Source organism: Cetorhinus maximus, chromosome 16 (assembly GCF_964194155.1).
Source record: "Cetorhinus maximus chromosome 16, sCetMax3.hap1.1, whole genome shotgun sequence".
NCBI classification, from domain to species: Eukaryota; Metazoa; Chordata; class Chondrichthyes; order Lamniformes; family Cetorhinidae; genus Cetorhinus; species Cetorhinus maximus.
The window spans coordinates 77,020,249-77,036,310 of record NC_135894.1 but is presented as its reverse complement, the minus strand read 5'-3'; positions in this window follow the sequence as shown (position 1 = coordinate 77,036,310).

Below are 16,062 nucleotides of genomic sequence, written 5' to 3'. Positions count from 1 at the left end.
TGGGACACGGATTAACATTTTAATTTTATCAATACTCTTCATATTCTGAGGGTTTCGCATGGAGAGAGTGAATGCCATGCTACTCTGCCTTATAGGAGTCACCAGCAGAAACAGTACCTGGCATTTGGATTTCAATAATATTTGATCTGGGCCCCCTATCCCCTTGGTAACCAAGTCACACAGGCTTACCACCAGGCAGAATTAGCAGGTCATTTTACTTTGAATTAAAGAGACAGTCCAAAACATAATCATCACACGCATTCATAACAACCCCTTAAGTCTGGAGGGGGGAGGTGAAGCCAGGCAGACCAGCAGCAGCTGCTACAGGAGAAGGGGACAGGTTGGCTCATTCCCCCACCTTGGGTACCAGGACATCTCTCCTCCTCTCCACCAGGCCCTCCAGTGACTTTGTCTGAGAACCTGTGTGCCTTCTCCCTCAGTCCCTGAACCATCCTGAAACATTCTATTGTACATCAGCCAGTGTACTCCACACCTTCAGTGGAAATGGCTGCACGGAGGCTACAAATGCCACTCCATAAAAAATGCTTCTCAAAAGCACCCGAATGCTAACCCTGCAGGGGACTGTGCAGAAATCTCCAAGGCACAGAGCTGCCTCAGGGAGGTTGGTTTGATTTTGAAAAATTTAAATAAAGAAAAAAAAAATTTAAGACATGTCCCCTCATGTTTCAGTATCACATGAGCTAGGACATGTCTATAAATGTTATTAAAAATTTTTATTAAACTTTAAAAACCTTCATAAAACCTCATCCCACCCACGGGTGAGATTTCATGATAAATGCGAAGGCTGCCTGGACTTTTTGTCTGCCCACCAACCTTAAGGTTGGATGGGCAGCTCTTTAATTCCTTTAATTGATATTTAAATGGCCTTAATAGGCCTTTGACAGTTTGGCGGGCGCAGCCGACTCCAGTGCACACCCGCTGAACTGAGGATCTGAATGATGCGCGGTGATGTCGGGACGCACGCCCAATGTCACCGTGCGTCATTTTACACATCGGCCAGCGGGGCCCGCCCCCACACGCCGATCCGAAGATTCTGGCCTTGCACCACTTCCTAACAACGTCATCATTTGTAACCAACTCCTCAAAAGACGCAGTATTTTCACAAACTCAAATAGAGCTAGCAGAGATTAATCAGCAACTAACCTGCGAGTTGTTGGTCATCCTTTTAAATAGGGCTAGTGGGGTGGTGGTTTGCTGCCGCTAAACACACGTTCGGCTGTACATGTTTAAGAGAGCTCATTAGGTGCAGCAGCTCTGGCATCAGATCAGCATTACACCATCTGTCTAAACTACTTACTACCAGCACAAGCTCCTGACTCCTGGGTTAATGTCCTGAACAAGATGAGTTTCAGCAGAGATTACATTGGAAGAATGCACATGGAGCACTAATACCACTTTGGTCCCAAATCGGCAGTCATAATGCAAAAACTATCGAGCCCAATCTTTTGGCCAATGACTTGTATTCTTTATTTTTGAATAAAGATGGGTTGAGAGGTTAGTGGGGGTGGGATCCTGTAGTGTTGTTTTTAAACTTACTATCAGTTACACTATTTCATATTCAAATTTGCCATAGATGCTTTCTTGGGATCAGTACTGTCAGTCGCTCCCATAAGCAGTTTGAACGCTCTATCTTTATGAGAGTTTACTCACACTGCCCTAGGTCTACTTGTGTGATAGCATAATGCGGAAATGGAAGAATACATTCCTCTTGTGATATGAACTTGATATTTCTGTCTTACACATCAATGGTTCCTCAATCTCTCCAAAGGCAAAACAGAGCAAATTTCTGATGAAATGATCAGAATATATAACCAACAAACTGCTTTTTATTCACAGCAAAGTGAGCATATGGAAAGGCAGATATGAATGGACTCACTTTATTCAATTGGTATATAATGATACAAAATTTAAAAATGTCACTTTTTGTCAATAGATGCTCCTCTAACATTTCAGACTTGATCAGCTTCTCTTTGATGTTCCTCTAATATTTCAGACTTGATTAGCCTAGGTAAAGCTCTCTGTTTAAAAACCTAACCCCACCTGTGGGTCTTGGTCACTTCTTTCTTGTCCCCACAGGATAATAAAGCTTAGATGTAAATTCTTCTCCAGTTGAGCAGAGAGCCAGTGTTTAAACTTATCACCAAGCCCCCTAACTTTAATACCAGCTAATGCAAAGGGGCAGTCCAGCCACAATCCCCCACACCACCGCCCCCCCGCCCCCCACCGCCCCCTGCCCCACCCCCCGTGGCATGACTGTTTGCTGGGAGCTCCAGCATAATAGTATCAATGTCTAATATAAATGTACACCTTTACCAAATTTGAAAGCCTTTCCTTTTAAATATGCCAAATACACTGGGTTTTAAAGACCATTATCTAAAACACAAAACTAGCTTAGGGATTTTTTTTTTTAAAACCCAGAAAAGTGGCACATTAAAAAGATACGCAAAAGTATTGTGGATTTTTTTTATTCATTCATGGGATATGGGCGTCACTGGCTAGGCCAGCATTTATTGCCCATCCCTAATTGCCCTTGAGATGGTGGTGGTGAGGTGCCTTCTTGAACCGCTGCAGGCCAAGCGGCGTAGGTACACTCATAGTGCTGTTAGGATTCATCCATAAATGCCTTAAAGATGTTCCATCACATTAGAATCTATACTGGAAAATTGTGGCAGTGTTCAGATTGACTTTGCTAACCAAATTACCTTAAAATTAAACATATTAATAGTACTTCAATGAACAGAGAGAATGTCATGAAGCTATGTATATAATATTATTGGAAAATATTTTTCTTTTAAAATAGAGGTTTAGCCTGTGGGTGTGTTTTAATTGGATTAAAGCTAGCTAGTCTGGATGCTTTGATGTATACTAGTTTTGATATGCAAGAGAGATAGCGTGCATTTGCATTTTTTGAATACAGCATTCAAGAAGTGGGGTGAAAACTGATGCCTATCTAGCAGCTACCAAGCAATATGTTTATATTACTAATAAAATTGGTGCTATGAAAGGGGTTTCATTGTTAGAGAGGTTGTTGATACAATGAGAATTAACATTCAATGGGGCTGGTAGGTATAACTTCAGCAGTTTCCGGGTGTGCAGAGCAGAGACAATGTGACATCAATAGGCAGCTGTAAGCCTCCAACTGGCTCCACAGGACACAAAGTGCAAAGAACCTCATTTTGAATTCATAAGCTTTGCCTGATGTTTGGTTAAGTCTATGGGTTGCTGTTGCCTTACTGGAGATTAGTTTGGGAATTTGTTAAAAGTTATGACTATATATATTTTTTTTAACCTGTGTAAATGAATAAAATGTTTCATTTAGTTTAATGTAAAGCCTCGAGAACTGGTGGCCTGATTCCTGAATTTAGGGTCGCACCTCAAACATAACACTTAAAATTATAGGTTATGACAGCTGTTTAAAGTTTTCCCCCTGGGGTTTTTTAATAACTCAGCTTTACCAACTGCATTGGTCATAACAGAAATTTACAATATTTGAAATAAAATAATTTTGTATGAAGAGCTTTACAGATGAAATATATGATGCAATTACTGTACCTATTGCGTTTTTCACACTTGGAAGCATATTTTCATTTGTAAATTTATCCAAGAATACTTTCCAGGTCCCCAGTTCATTTCCTGCTAGAACATAGGGATTAGCACCTTTAAGAAAATAAAACAGAGCAAAATGCATCAATGTAATACACATTTCTCCAAATAGCAAAGTACTAAATTAAATCAAGGGCAAATTATGTGCACAGAAATAGCAAGTAACACAAGTTAAAATATCCAAATATTTCCACCTTTATCAGAAATATACTAAAGCTAACACAAGCTTATTATTAAGGATGATTTGAACCCTGCTCATTTAGCCAGAATGCCACAGGCAGGTGGTTAAAATCATTGCAAAGGACATAATGTTTCAATTCTTGCCTGCTGCTATTTGAACCATGCAGTTATGTCAACCGAGGCGCCCACCACAGGCAGATGGGGGCTTCATGAATACATGCAAATCGGGGCCAGTGGCACAATTAGGAGCTCACAGTCTTTTTAATGCAAAATCAGGGAGGTCCCAAACAGCAACAAGCTAATAAAGCCTACCGGGATAGGTCTTTCAAAATAATATTTAAAGAAGCACTCTGCTGCAGGCAACTGGATCAGAGGATCCAAATGTCAGTGTATTTTTTGGATTGCGAGGATAGTTCCCAACTTCTCCAATTGCTCCATTGATACTTTATGCATTTTTTTTACCCTTATCATGGTCGTATTATTTGTTCTGTTGGAATGGAAAAAGAGTTGGAGAGAGAGGAGCAACAGCTGCACCTATTAGAAGGGAGCAGATGGGTGTGGGACTGCAGCGGTTCGAGAAGATAGCTCACCACCACTTTCTCAAGGGCAATTAGGGATGGGCCTAGCCAGTGACACCTACATCCCATGAATGAATTAAAAAAATCTCTAACACATCGGATGTACAGGCCTAGAGTTAGCACACTATTGCCAGAGTTAAAAATGCTAAACAAATTCATTGGTATACATTTAAAAGGCTAGAAATACGACCTAATTTTCCATGTCAAATATAAAAACGATAGGCACTCTTTCCACCTTCTTTAAGTGTTGTTCCTTGAAATATTGAAGACCATGGACCTTTGCCACCTGGAGAAGATGCACGTATCCTGAAAGTATACACTGTAGAACTGTTCAAGCCATATAATGTAATATTTGTTGAATAGATTCCTTCCTTATAGATGCTTATGTTGCCATTTACAATTATTACGTCATAGGACCACTGCTGCCATGCATTAGGACCTCGAATAGAAACACAATATAGAGAACAAATTAACACTGCTAAAATAAAAAGAGAATTCATCAAGAGATGGATTTCTTCATATACACATACTGCTTTCAGTTATGAGAAAACAATCACATTTGCCTTATACATGTGTAAAACCAATAGCTCTTAAAAAAATAAATAAATATTTTACAAATTTTTTGGCAGGTCTGGTTTGTGTCAACATTTTTCCACAATGTAAAGTCAGGGAAGAAACCTGCCACCTTTGGGACTAGTTGAATGCTTGAACATGGCTATTTCACACCCTGAATAGATCTTTGTTCCCAAGGAAACTGCAAAATACGGAGTCAGGGGAGAAACTAAGTATCACAGGTAGCCAGAAAGCCTTTGAAACTTGCTTCATTATTTTAGGGAATTAGGGAGGCTTTTCCCCTCCAAGTGTTCTTCTGAAACCTGCCATTGTCCCTCCACCGCTGCTCCCCTTCCCAAACTCCCAATCTTTTTAGCTCTTTCATAACGTTACAGGGGTGTCAGTCACCCTGGTAGAGTGTTCCAGCTCTAAATTCAGCTCCTATTGACTAGACCACTCTCCCATGGTAAAACCAACCAAGTGCTTTAAAGGATTAATTAGTAGTTACTGTATCTACGGCCAGGATTTTTCGCTCACCACCAGGATCTTCCAGTCCTACCAAAAGTCAATGGACCTTTGGCTGGCCCGCCACAGCAGAGCTGGAAAATCCCAGTCTATGAATCCATACCCCGCATCCCCCCCACTCCACCCCCAAAGTCTCTTCCCTGTTATGCAACCACCTCAATGAGAAAATGAAGCAGGCCATTCCTTTATTTTGCATCTTTTTTTTAAAACCTGCAATATTTTGACCTAAGATGTAACTACATGACCAAGTACAAAAACAACATACCAAGCCCAGCCCCTGGCAGAGGCTTTCTCCAGGTTAAAGCCGCTGAATTGAATCCCAAGAAAACTTGCAAGTGTGTAGGTTCATGAAGAGGCACTGGCAAAGGCTGAATAGAAGAGTCCCATAAAAACAAGTTGTCAAAGTTTCCATCCTTTTCATTGCATGATTCCACACTCACTTCAGTAGGGTACAACTGATTATCTAGTTCTTCTGCTACATATACCTGTTTACCACTGGTTAAAATCCATAAGTCACAAGAATGAACTACATGCTGAATACTGGCTGTATCAAATGGTAATAAGCTGTTCATGCCAGTTTCGGTCCCATCCAAAAAGATATGATGAATCGTGCCTTCTCTGTCACTAATGTAAATGAGTCCTTTAAAATATGGGTTCAAACTTAAAGTGAGAAGTGATGTATTTGCTACAATCGGTTCCATGCTCTTGCTGTCAGCTCTCAACACCATTCCTGGTAGAGCCATGCGATATAGGCTATCCATGAAACCAATAAATAAATACCTATGAAAAGGAAAATAGGACAAATAGTAAAAGATTAACATAATTAATCGAAGCATACAAAATTATTCTGAAAAGCCCCAAATTACATCCATTTTAAGCAGAAGCTACATGCCTCAAAAATGATGGGTTATTTGATTCAGCAATACAATGCTATGATTTTTTGAGCTTCCATAATTCCGATTGATAAACTGAATCAGAAATTGGAATTTTATCACCTTCTATATTTTTTTCTTGTTATGCAGCCACCTTAGGAACTAATGCTGGACTTTTCAGTGCACCACTTGCCTGGGTGAGTGCAGCTCCAACAGCACTCAAGTCTCAACGCCACCTAGGACAAAGCAGCCCACCTGATTAGCGCCCCATCCATCACCAACACACAGTGACAGTAGTGTACGCCATCTACAAGACGCACTGCAGTAACCCACCAAGACTCCTTCGACAGCACCTTCGAAACCCACGACCCCTACCACCTAGAAGACAAGGGCAGCAGATGCATTGAAACACCACTACCTGCAAGTTTCCCTCCAACCCACTCAACATCCTGACCTGGAACTAATTGTCATCCTTCACTGTTGCTGGGTTAAAACCTGCAATTAGAGGATTGGCTAACTGATAGAATAGAGAGTTGGGATACGGAGGGCATTTTCAGGATGGCAACCTATAACTAGTGGAGTGCCACAGGGATTAGTGCTGGGGCCACAATTATTTACAATATATATTAATGACTTGGATAAGGGAAGTGAATGTACTATTGCCAATTTTGCGGATGACACAAAAATAGGTGGGAAGGCAAGTGATGAGGATAACAGAGTCTACAGAGGGATAGAGACAGGTTAAGTGAGTGGGCAAAAGCGTAGCAGATGGAATATAATATGGGAAAATGTGAGGTTATGCACTTTGGCAGGATGAATAGAGGAGCTGAATATTACTTAAATAGCGAAAGACTGAAGAAAGCTGCAGCACAGAGGGATATGGGGGTCCTCATGCATGAATCCCAAAAAGCTAGCATACAAGTTCAGCAGGTAATAGGGAAAGCAATTGGAATGTTGGCCTTTATTTCAAAGGGAATGGAGTATAAAAATAGGGAAGTCTTGCTGAAACTACACAAGGCACTAGTTAGACCACTCCTAGAATACGATGAACAGTTTTGATCTCCTTATCTGAGGAAAGATATACTGGCATTGGAGACAGTCCAGAGAAAGTTCACTAGGTTGATCCCGGGTATGGAGGGATTTTCTTATGAGAAGTGGTTGAGTAGGTTGGGCCTGTACTCATTGGAGTTTAGAAGAATGAGAGGCGACCTCATTGAAACATAAAAGATTCTTAGGGGACTTGACAGGGTAGATGCTGAGAGGTTGTTTCCTCCTGTGGGTGAGTCTAGGACCAGAGGGCATAATCTCAGAGTAAGGGGTCGCCCATTTAAGACAGAGATGTTTAATATGGCAATCACCTTATTAAAAACAATTGCTAGTTAGCCAGATGATGGGCATTGATTATCCCATCTAAATAGAATAAAAAGATACAGCTGGAACACTGTGTGGAAGCTACTTGGATGTCAGTAGCACTGAGGATGTGTCTTGAAAATAAACCAAATTGAACCAAAAGACCAGCCTGGATTAATTCTTCCACCATGATCTCTTATTGTGAGTAACATGGTAGCAGAGGATGAACTTTAAGCTTTGCTGATTGATTGCTGTATATGAAGATTTTTGTCTCAATCCTATGAGGGGAAAGAAGTGTATTGTTGCTGACAATTTAAGTTATGGAATGGCAGAAGGCAAAATCGCAAGCTTTAACTATCCACCAATTTTTTCTGACTCTGAACCTTACCAGCAATGGAAGGCTGAAGTTCAAATGTGGACCCGGGTTACTTCCATACCCTGGAAGAAGCAAGGTATGGTTTTGGCATAATCATTACCAACCAAAAGTAAGATAAGGAGTAAGGTATTTTCAGAGTTGAAAGTGGATGATTTGGATCATGAAGAGGGATTGAACCTTCTGTTACAATTTTTGGATAAGTTTTACAAAAAGGATGAGTTACTGGAAGCGTATGAAGCTTGGACGATCTTTGATAGGTTTAGGAAATCAGATGATCAGTCCATGGAAGAATATATCATGGATTTTGATAAATGGTACAGGAGACTATAGAGATTTGAACTTGAAATTCTGGAATCGGTCTTGGCATTTAAATTACTGGACTGTGCTCGCATTTCTCACGTTGATAGTCTTTTTAGTACTAACGGGTTCAATTCCGGGGGAAAGAACCTCTCCTAGATCAAATGGCTGCTGCCCTGAAAAAATATCTGGGTAAACAGACGTTCCCTGCCACTTCTTAGCAAATGCGAACAACTATGCTGTGAAACAAAGGATAGAGGATTCAACGGTGACTGAATTTTGAGGTCAGCCAAATATTAGACGAAGATTCCAAAACAAAGATGGGGTTAATGACAATCGGTCTGAAAATGGTCATAACCCTAGCCAGTTTGAGAGTCAGGACAAAAAGTGTGTCTGGGACGGTGAACGTAGGCATTTAAACCCAAAAAATGCACGGGGAATGGTTAATCGGTGTGATTCCCAGTATCATTATGTGATGAACTGCTCATAGTGAAGGAATGGCGTTTTTGAAGTGACCCACGAGACAGATTCATCTGACACTGAAAATGATAATGGTGACTGCCATAAAGAAATTGTACTGATCAGTGTCTGAAACCGGTGATGAGCATCTTGATGGTACATTCCTTCAACTGTGCAGCTTTGGGCAGTGGTTACACTTCTACGGTGTGCAGCATGGACTGGTTTGACTGCTATCTGGAGCCTCTCAATGAGACAGACTGGCAGAAGGTCAAGGAGTATGAAAGCTCTACCTGCTTCAGGTTCGGAGATGACAATACATTACCATCCTCCAAACGGGTGGTCCTCCGTAAGATAGCAGGGATCAGGGATCAATCTGTTTATCAGTACTGATGTGGTTTCTTGTGAGATACCGCTATTGTTGAGTCGACCTGTGATGAAGGAGGCTCAGATGATGCTAGATATGAAGAATGATAGAGCAGTTGTGTTTGGGAAAAAATGTGGATCTACATTTTACTCTCAGGCAATTACTGCTTGCCACTAAGGAAGCCAGAGATTTCTCATCAAAAAATTCTTGAAGTTTTGTTAACAGCTGAGAATGAGAATTTGGTGGACAAATGATAATTTGGAAATTACATAAACAGTTTGCACATCCAGCGCCACAGAAACTGAAGATGCTACTTTGAGATGCAGGTGTGGTTGATAAAGGATATGATGACCTTATTGAACAAATTACTGCTCAGTGTGAAATTTGCCTTAAATATCAAGACATCACCGCATCCTGTTGTGATCTTGCCACTAGCCAGGGAGTTTAATGATGCACTGGCAATGGACTCAAGTTTCAGACAAGGATAGGGGTATTTTTTTTACTACGCTTCATAGATATGGCAATCAGATTTAGCCTATTCACTGTGATGCATAGTAAAGACAAAAGGACCATTGTCGATAAGGTCATGGAGAAATGGGTTCCTCAATGACATTCCTCACAGTTAATGGTGGGGAATTCAACAATGAGGAATTTCAAGATATGTGTGAAAATTTAAACATCATAGTTGTGCAAACTACAGCTGAGAGCCTGTTTAGTAAATGGTCTTTGTGAAAGAAAACATGCGGTAATAAGTGACATGTTACATAAAATATTAGCTGATCAACCAGATTATAAATTGCAAATGGTGCTGGCATGGTCGGTGCATGCAAAGAACTCTCTGCAAATGGTTGGGGAGTACAGTCCCTACCAGTTGGTGTATGGAAGAAATCTGAAGATACCTTCGGTGTTGTCAGGTGTTCCCCCTGCTCTAGAAAGAACTAGCATTAGCTCCACTTTTTCTGCTCATCTGAACGCTTTGCATGCAGGCAGCAAAGTTTTCATTAAAGCTGAGATTTCAGAAAATTCGGCGAGCCGTATGGCACCACAAGACCATCAGGAATACAATTTAGACAAGTAGACATGGTACATAATAAAAGGGAAGGCCAGAAAGAGTGGAAGGACCTGGCAAGGTATTGGGAGTGATGGGAAAGTAGTAATTGTGCAACACGCAAATCAAACTGTTAGGGTACATTCTTCACGGTTAGTTGGTACTGACTGTAGCTTTTACAGGTTCTGAACAGGGCATAAAACACAAGGAGGCACCGAGCACTTCACATACTCACACTGGGTAGTTATGAGGAGCAGACCACAGCAGATACAGGGTTGACTGACTATGAACAAAGTAATACTGAGGTACAGGACAATGCTATTCGTCCAAAAGGGCAACTACCCAAAGTAGGAACAAAGGTAACATACATGCCAGAAGGGGCCTGTGTGTGGAGGGATGCCACTATCATAGGGAGCGCAGGAAAGGCCACTGGTAAATACAAACATTGGCTAAGTGTGCAGGATGAAGGACAGGAGACAAGTCTTGTCGATTGGCAAACCGAGATAAAGATGTGGAAACCCGGAAAGTGCAGTGGACCAGAAAGTAGTCGTGACCCTAGAAAGAAATCACAGACTTGCGAACAGAGTTCTGTTTGCATGGGAGAACGATCATATAGTAGCAGCCCAGAAAAGGAGAGGAATGTGAGTAGAGGCCATAGTTTAACAAGGAGGACTAGAGAGCAAGCTAGCAATCTCAATAGATGTAGAAGTCCTTATGACAGAGATTCTAGTAGCTGCTAATAAATCGGAAAGTAAGCTGATAAAGGAAGTCAAACTGAAAGAGTTAGAAAGTTGGAAGGAATTTGGGGTATATTCTGGAATACCTGACCAAGAACAGCCAGCTTTATCTCACAGATGGATCTGTACAGAAAAGGTACTCCCAGATGGCACAAGGCCATAGCGAGATTAGTAGCCCAAGGCTTTGAAGAGGGACAAGGAGATCAGGATGTCAGAGTGGACTTGCTTGCTGTGGGGAAAGTGAGTTTGAAGATTTTTTTTAAAGCTATTTTGGCATCCTATTCCTGGGAGTGCAAATCGATTGATATAAAGGCTATGTTTTTACAGGCAGTGGGAGGGGGGGGGAGAAGTTTCGAAGGGAAGTTTTTTTGAAACCACCCAAAGAAGCTGGGGATGTAGAAGGAAAGCTATGGAAATTAAACAAGTGTGTTTATGGGTTGAATGATGCATCAAGAGTTTGGTGTTTTTCCATGAAGTCTGTCCTGTTGAAAACAGGCTGCATTCAGTTAAAGGCAGACCCCTGGTGCCGTAAGGAGAAACTAGCTGGAATCTTTATCAGGCATGTTGATGATTTCCTGTGGGGAGGCTCTGTAGAATTTGAACAATGGGTAATCAGGAAGATAAAGGAGTTCCAGGTCAGAAGTCAAGCTTCAGGGGCTTTTAAATACATAGGTTTAGATATTAAGCAGAGCAAGTTAGGGGTGACATTGAATCAACAATCTTATCTAGAAAATGTTAATCATATCCTAAACTCGTGGTAGGATCCTCTTGTGAGGATCTGCTACCAAGGAAGAAACGGAGCAGAGTTGAGAAGCTTGATTGGGCAGTTGAACTGGTTGTGCACTCAGACTAGGCCTGACGCCAGTTATATTTTGGAGCTGAGTAGCATGATGAAACATGCTACAGTTGAGCACAGCCTGAGACCAAATAAAACACTTATTTAAAAAAATAAATAAATTCTGAGATGTGTGCTCAACTTTTCAGCCTTGGGTGATCCAGCAGATATGAGGTTGGTCATTTTAGTGATGCTTCACATGCCAATCTTCCAGATGGGTACTCTAGCACAGCAGGGTTTATCATTCTTGGGAAAGAATGATAAATGTTGCCCACTGGCTTGGTGAGGCCAAGAAAATAATACGGGTAGTGAAAAGCACCTTAGCTGCTGAAACGCTAGCCTTGGTAGAAGGATTAGATATGGGGGTTTAATTATATAATATTTCTGTCAGTATATTGGATAAGGATAAGGAAAAGTTTGCCCATAGAATGTTATGTTGAGAACTGGTCTCTTTGGGACAACATGCATTCCATGAAAAGTGTCACTGAAAAAAGTCTAAGAATAGACCTAGCTAGCATAAAAGCAATGTTAGAGAGAAGAGAGATCTCGAAGATAAAATGGGTTGACACAAGTCACCAACTATCAGACTGTTTTACGAAAAGAAGTGCCTGCTCTAAGAAATTATTAAGTGTTAGAGGAGGGGTGTCTTATAATGATGCAGTGAAAAAAAGTTTTTGTTTTATAATTGGTTTTATATATTATAGTTGTTTTTAAACAACTATGTGTGGGGTAAAAGAAATTCAGGAATTATAGACGTGGAAATATGTGACATTATTTTCCTCTTTGTTTTAAAAAAAATTATTTTCTTTTTAAATTCAAAAACTTAGAGGGGAATCTGTTAATATAGCAATTGCCTTATTAAATACAATTGCTAGTTAAACAGGTGATGGGCATTGATTATCCCATCTAAATAGATTAAAAAGATACAGCTGGAACACTGTGTGGAAGCTACTTGTATGTCAGTAGACACTGAGTTGTCTGAAAATAAACCAGCTTGAACCAAAAAACCAGCTGGGTTAATTCTTCCACCACAGCCTCTTATTGTGAGTAACAATGAGGAGGAATTTTTTTCTGAGGGTTGTTAATCTGTGAAATTCTTAACGACCCAGCCTCTGCAGCCCTCTTGTGGTAAAGTATATTCAAGGCTGAGATAGACAGATTTTTTACTCAGTAAGGGAATGAAGAGTTATGGGGAAAAAGGCAAAAAAGTGGAGTTGGGGATTAGCAGATCAGCCTTTATCTCATTGAATGGCGGACCAGACTCAATGGTCCGAATAGACTATTTCTGCTCCTACGTTTTATGGTCTAATTCCCTTCCTAACAGGGTCAGGGAGAGAAATCATGGGCCCTGCTGCTTCTCCTGTTTCCTGGCCACTTATTCTGCTTCCCCCCCGAACCCCCCCCATAGTCAGTGAGGTCAAATTCCTGAAACCCCCCAATAGTCACAGTGAGGTCGAACTATTTTATATAGGTTTAGCAAAACCTTTTGGTTTTTGTACTCTATTTATAAAGCCCATCAGAAGCTCAGGTTCCAGTATGATATACTTTACAACTGCAGCTTTGTCAGACAATTACACACAACTTGGTCATTCATATTACGCAATCAGCGCCTAGCCCTATGCAATATGAAGACAGCAACATCCAAAATACGTGTACCTCAAACACCACAAATATCAATCCCATGTACAAAGGAGAATATCTTGAACTAACAGTAACATAATCCATTGGTGCATGGTTTCTGGTTTCACTTCAAGTTTAAAAATGGCAAAACCTTCCAATAATTTAGCACCAACCAAGTCACCTGCAATAATGTGCTATTTCTATCTACACGAGTGGGCTTTGTTAGCGGAAAAATTAAACTTTGCATCAAGTGATAAACATTTCCTCACATTAAATTGAAACTAACCACACTTACAAATGCCTGGGATGGAGCAAAGTACTACAGGTATTTGAAATCTGAAATATAAACAGAAAATCCTGGAAATATTCAGCAGGCCAGGCAGTATCTGTGGGGAGAGAAACATAGCCAACACTTTGGGTCCATGATCTTCACTAGTTCTGATGAAGGGTTGTTTCTCTTAGCATAGATGCTGCCAGTCATGCTGAGCATTTCCAACACTTCCCGTTTCTATTGGAGCAAAAATGACCCCTTTTGCCAGCTCCCCAAAAAGCAATCAGACTTCTTGAGCCTTTCAATCCCCAGCAGCAGCTGAGATCTGCTTTGGCACAACACTATTAACATGAATTTCAAAAAAACTTTTAAGGTATGAAAAAAACAATGCAATAAATTGATGATTTTAAAAATGAGTAATTAATAATAATGATATCAAAAATGTACCAAGCAGCAGAGCTAACAACTGAAGCATTTTGCTTTTTCACTTAAGGAGTTGAGGGACAGACTAGGCCAAAGTCCTGGTCACCACAGGAGGGGGATTGGGGCCAAGTTAAGGAACTGGTTTTAACTAACACTGACCTGGCATTCAGAGTGGCGCACACTCTGAGCTAGTCTTGGCGGAGTTTATACGAAAGTGGTGGTCAGAAGCAGGCTGCCTTTCGGACTATGTTTTCCTATTCTTCCAGCCTAGTGTGTGGAATGGTTTTTAGGAGGGAGGTGGGGTCTGTGGTGTGTGTCTGGCTCACTCCCAGTCTCAGGGTCCACACATACACTCACTCGCTTTACACCATCGAGAGGCAGGAACTTGGGTCAGGAAGGACCCAGCCCAGAGCTGCACACCATCAAGAGGCAATTTATTTCTGATTTTGGTTTTATGATGTTTCGAAAAAGTGTGCATATGGACAATTCAAATGAAAAAGTAAATTAGAAAGGAGTTAGTACAGTGATTATTAACATGACTTATGGCTACCCTATCAGCAATAAAGTGATAGCAGGAGAGAAGTAAAAGAGTAATGGTGAAAAGGTAATGGTCACTAGTTATGTGTAAGTTGTTGTGCATGGAAAAAAAACTAGAATAATGCTAACACTTTTGTAATAAATCAGAGGAGATTGTACAGGAGGGAAATAGGAAACTTTAAAAACTCAGAAGAATTACCCACATCTTTACTCTGCCAAGCTCAGGGGAAGATATTTCAATTGTCCATGGGGAAGAGCAAGCACTGAAAACAGCATGTAGAGTCCATTAAGGGGCCAGCACCTGCACGGGAGAGCAAAAGCATAGCAAAGGGTGGACACAGACTACATCACCCAGAATGCACCCTAGCTGTCAAACCAAGTGGCCACATGGACTCGGGCTCTCACTCCAGGAAAATCAGATCTTGAGCGTTGGAACTGTGCCCAAGAGTGGAGCGCCCACCACACGTTTGCTTGCAAGCATGGAGGCGTGAGGGCAGGGCTGGGTGGTGCTGCCTGAGTCCAGGCCCGAGAGATTAGCACCATGTGCGCAACCTCTCCCAAGCTTTGTTTTCTAACAGCACTGTATGTGTACCTACACCACATGGGAGTGCAATGGTTCAAGGCAGCAGCTTCACACCGCTCTTTCAAGGGCAATTGGGGATGGGCAACAATTGCTGGCCTAGCTAACAACCCTCACTTCATCTACCCCATGAAAGAATTAAAAAAGTAGATAGGTGAAAAATTGTCATAATGACTGCATCTCAATATTTTTTGCTGACTGAATTTTTTTTAAAAAAGGGAAAAAGGTTATGCATTATACGATTAATAAATAACGAAGACAAAGAAAGAAAAAACACAATCCTAACCAACAAGGGAGAAAATTGACCAACACACTGTAATGTTCAATTGTTGTGTTTAATTATCTGAATTTGTTTACTATTAATGCTCAATGTGTTTGATTGTTAAGTCTGGGTGTGGACTCAAGGAAGTAAACAAACTGTAGAAATTGCTGTAAGCAAAGAGCTGTAAGCATGGAGCAGACATTTTAAAATATAACTTTTGTAAATAAAAAGTCCTATATGCACAGAATGATGTGTCATCTCTGCATAGCTCAAAAATACAACGAAGTGGCAATGAGCATGATGGAGAAAAGTTTAAACCAAATCCTGCATGGTTTCTTTCATTGCAGGGATATCCACCCATACTGTGATAGCAATGGATTTTGAGGTTTAAGAACTACTTTCTCACTAGGGGATGCGATTTAAAAATAAGGGGTCTCCCATTTAAGACAGAGATGAGAATATTTTTTATCTCTCTCGGGGGTTGTGAATCTTTGGAACTCTTCCCCAGAGAGCAGGAATATTTTTAAGGCAGAGGTAGTTAGATTCTTGACTAACAAGGGAGTCAAAGGTTA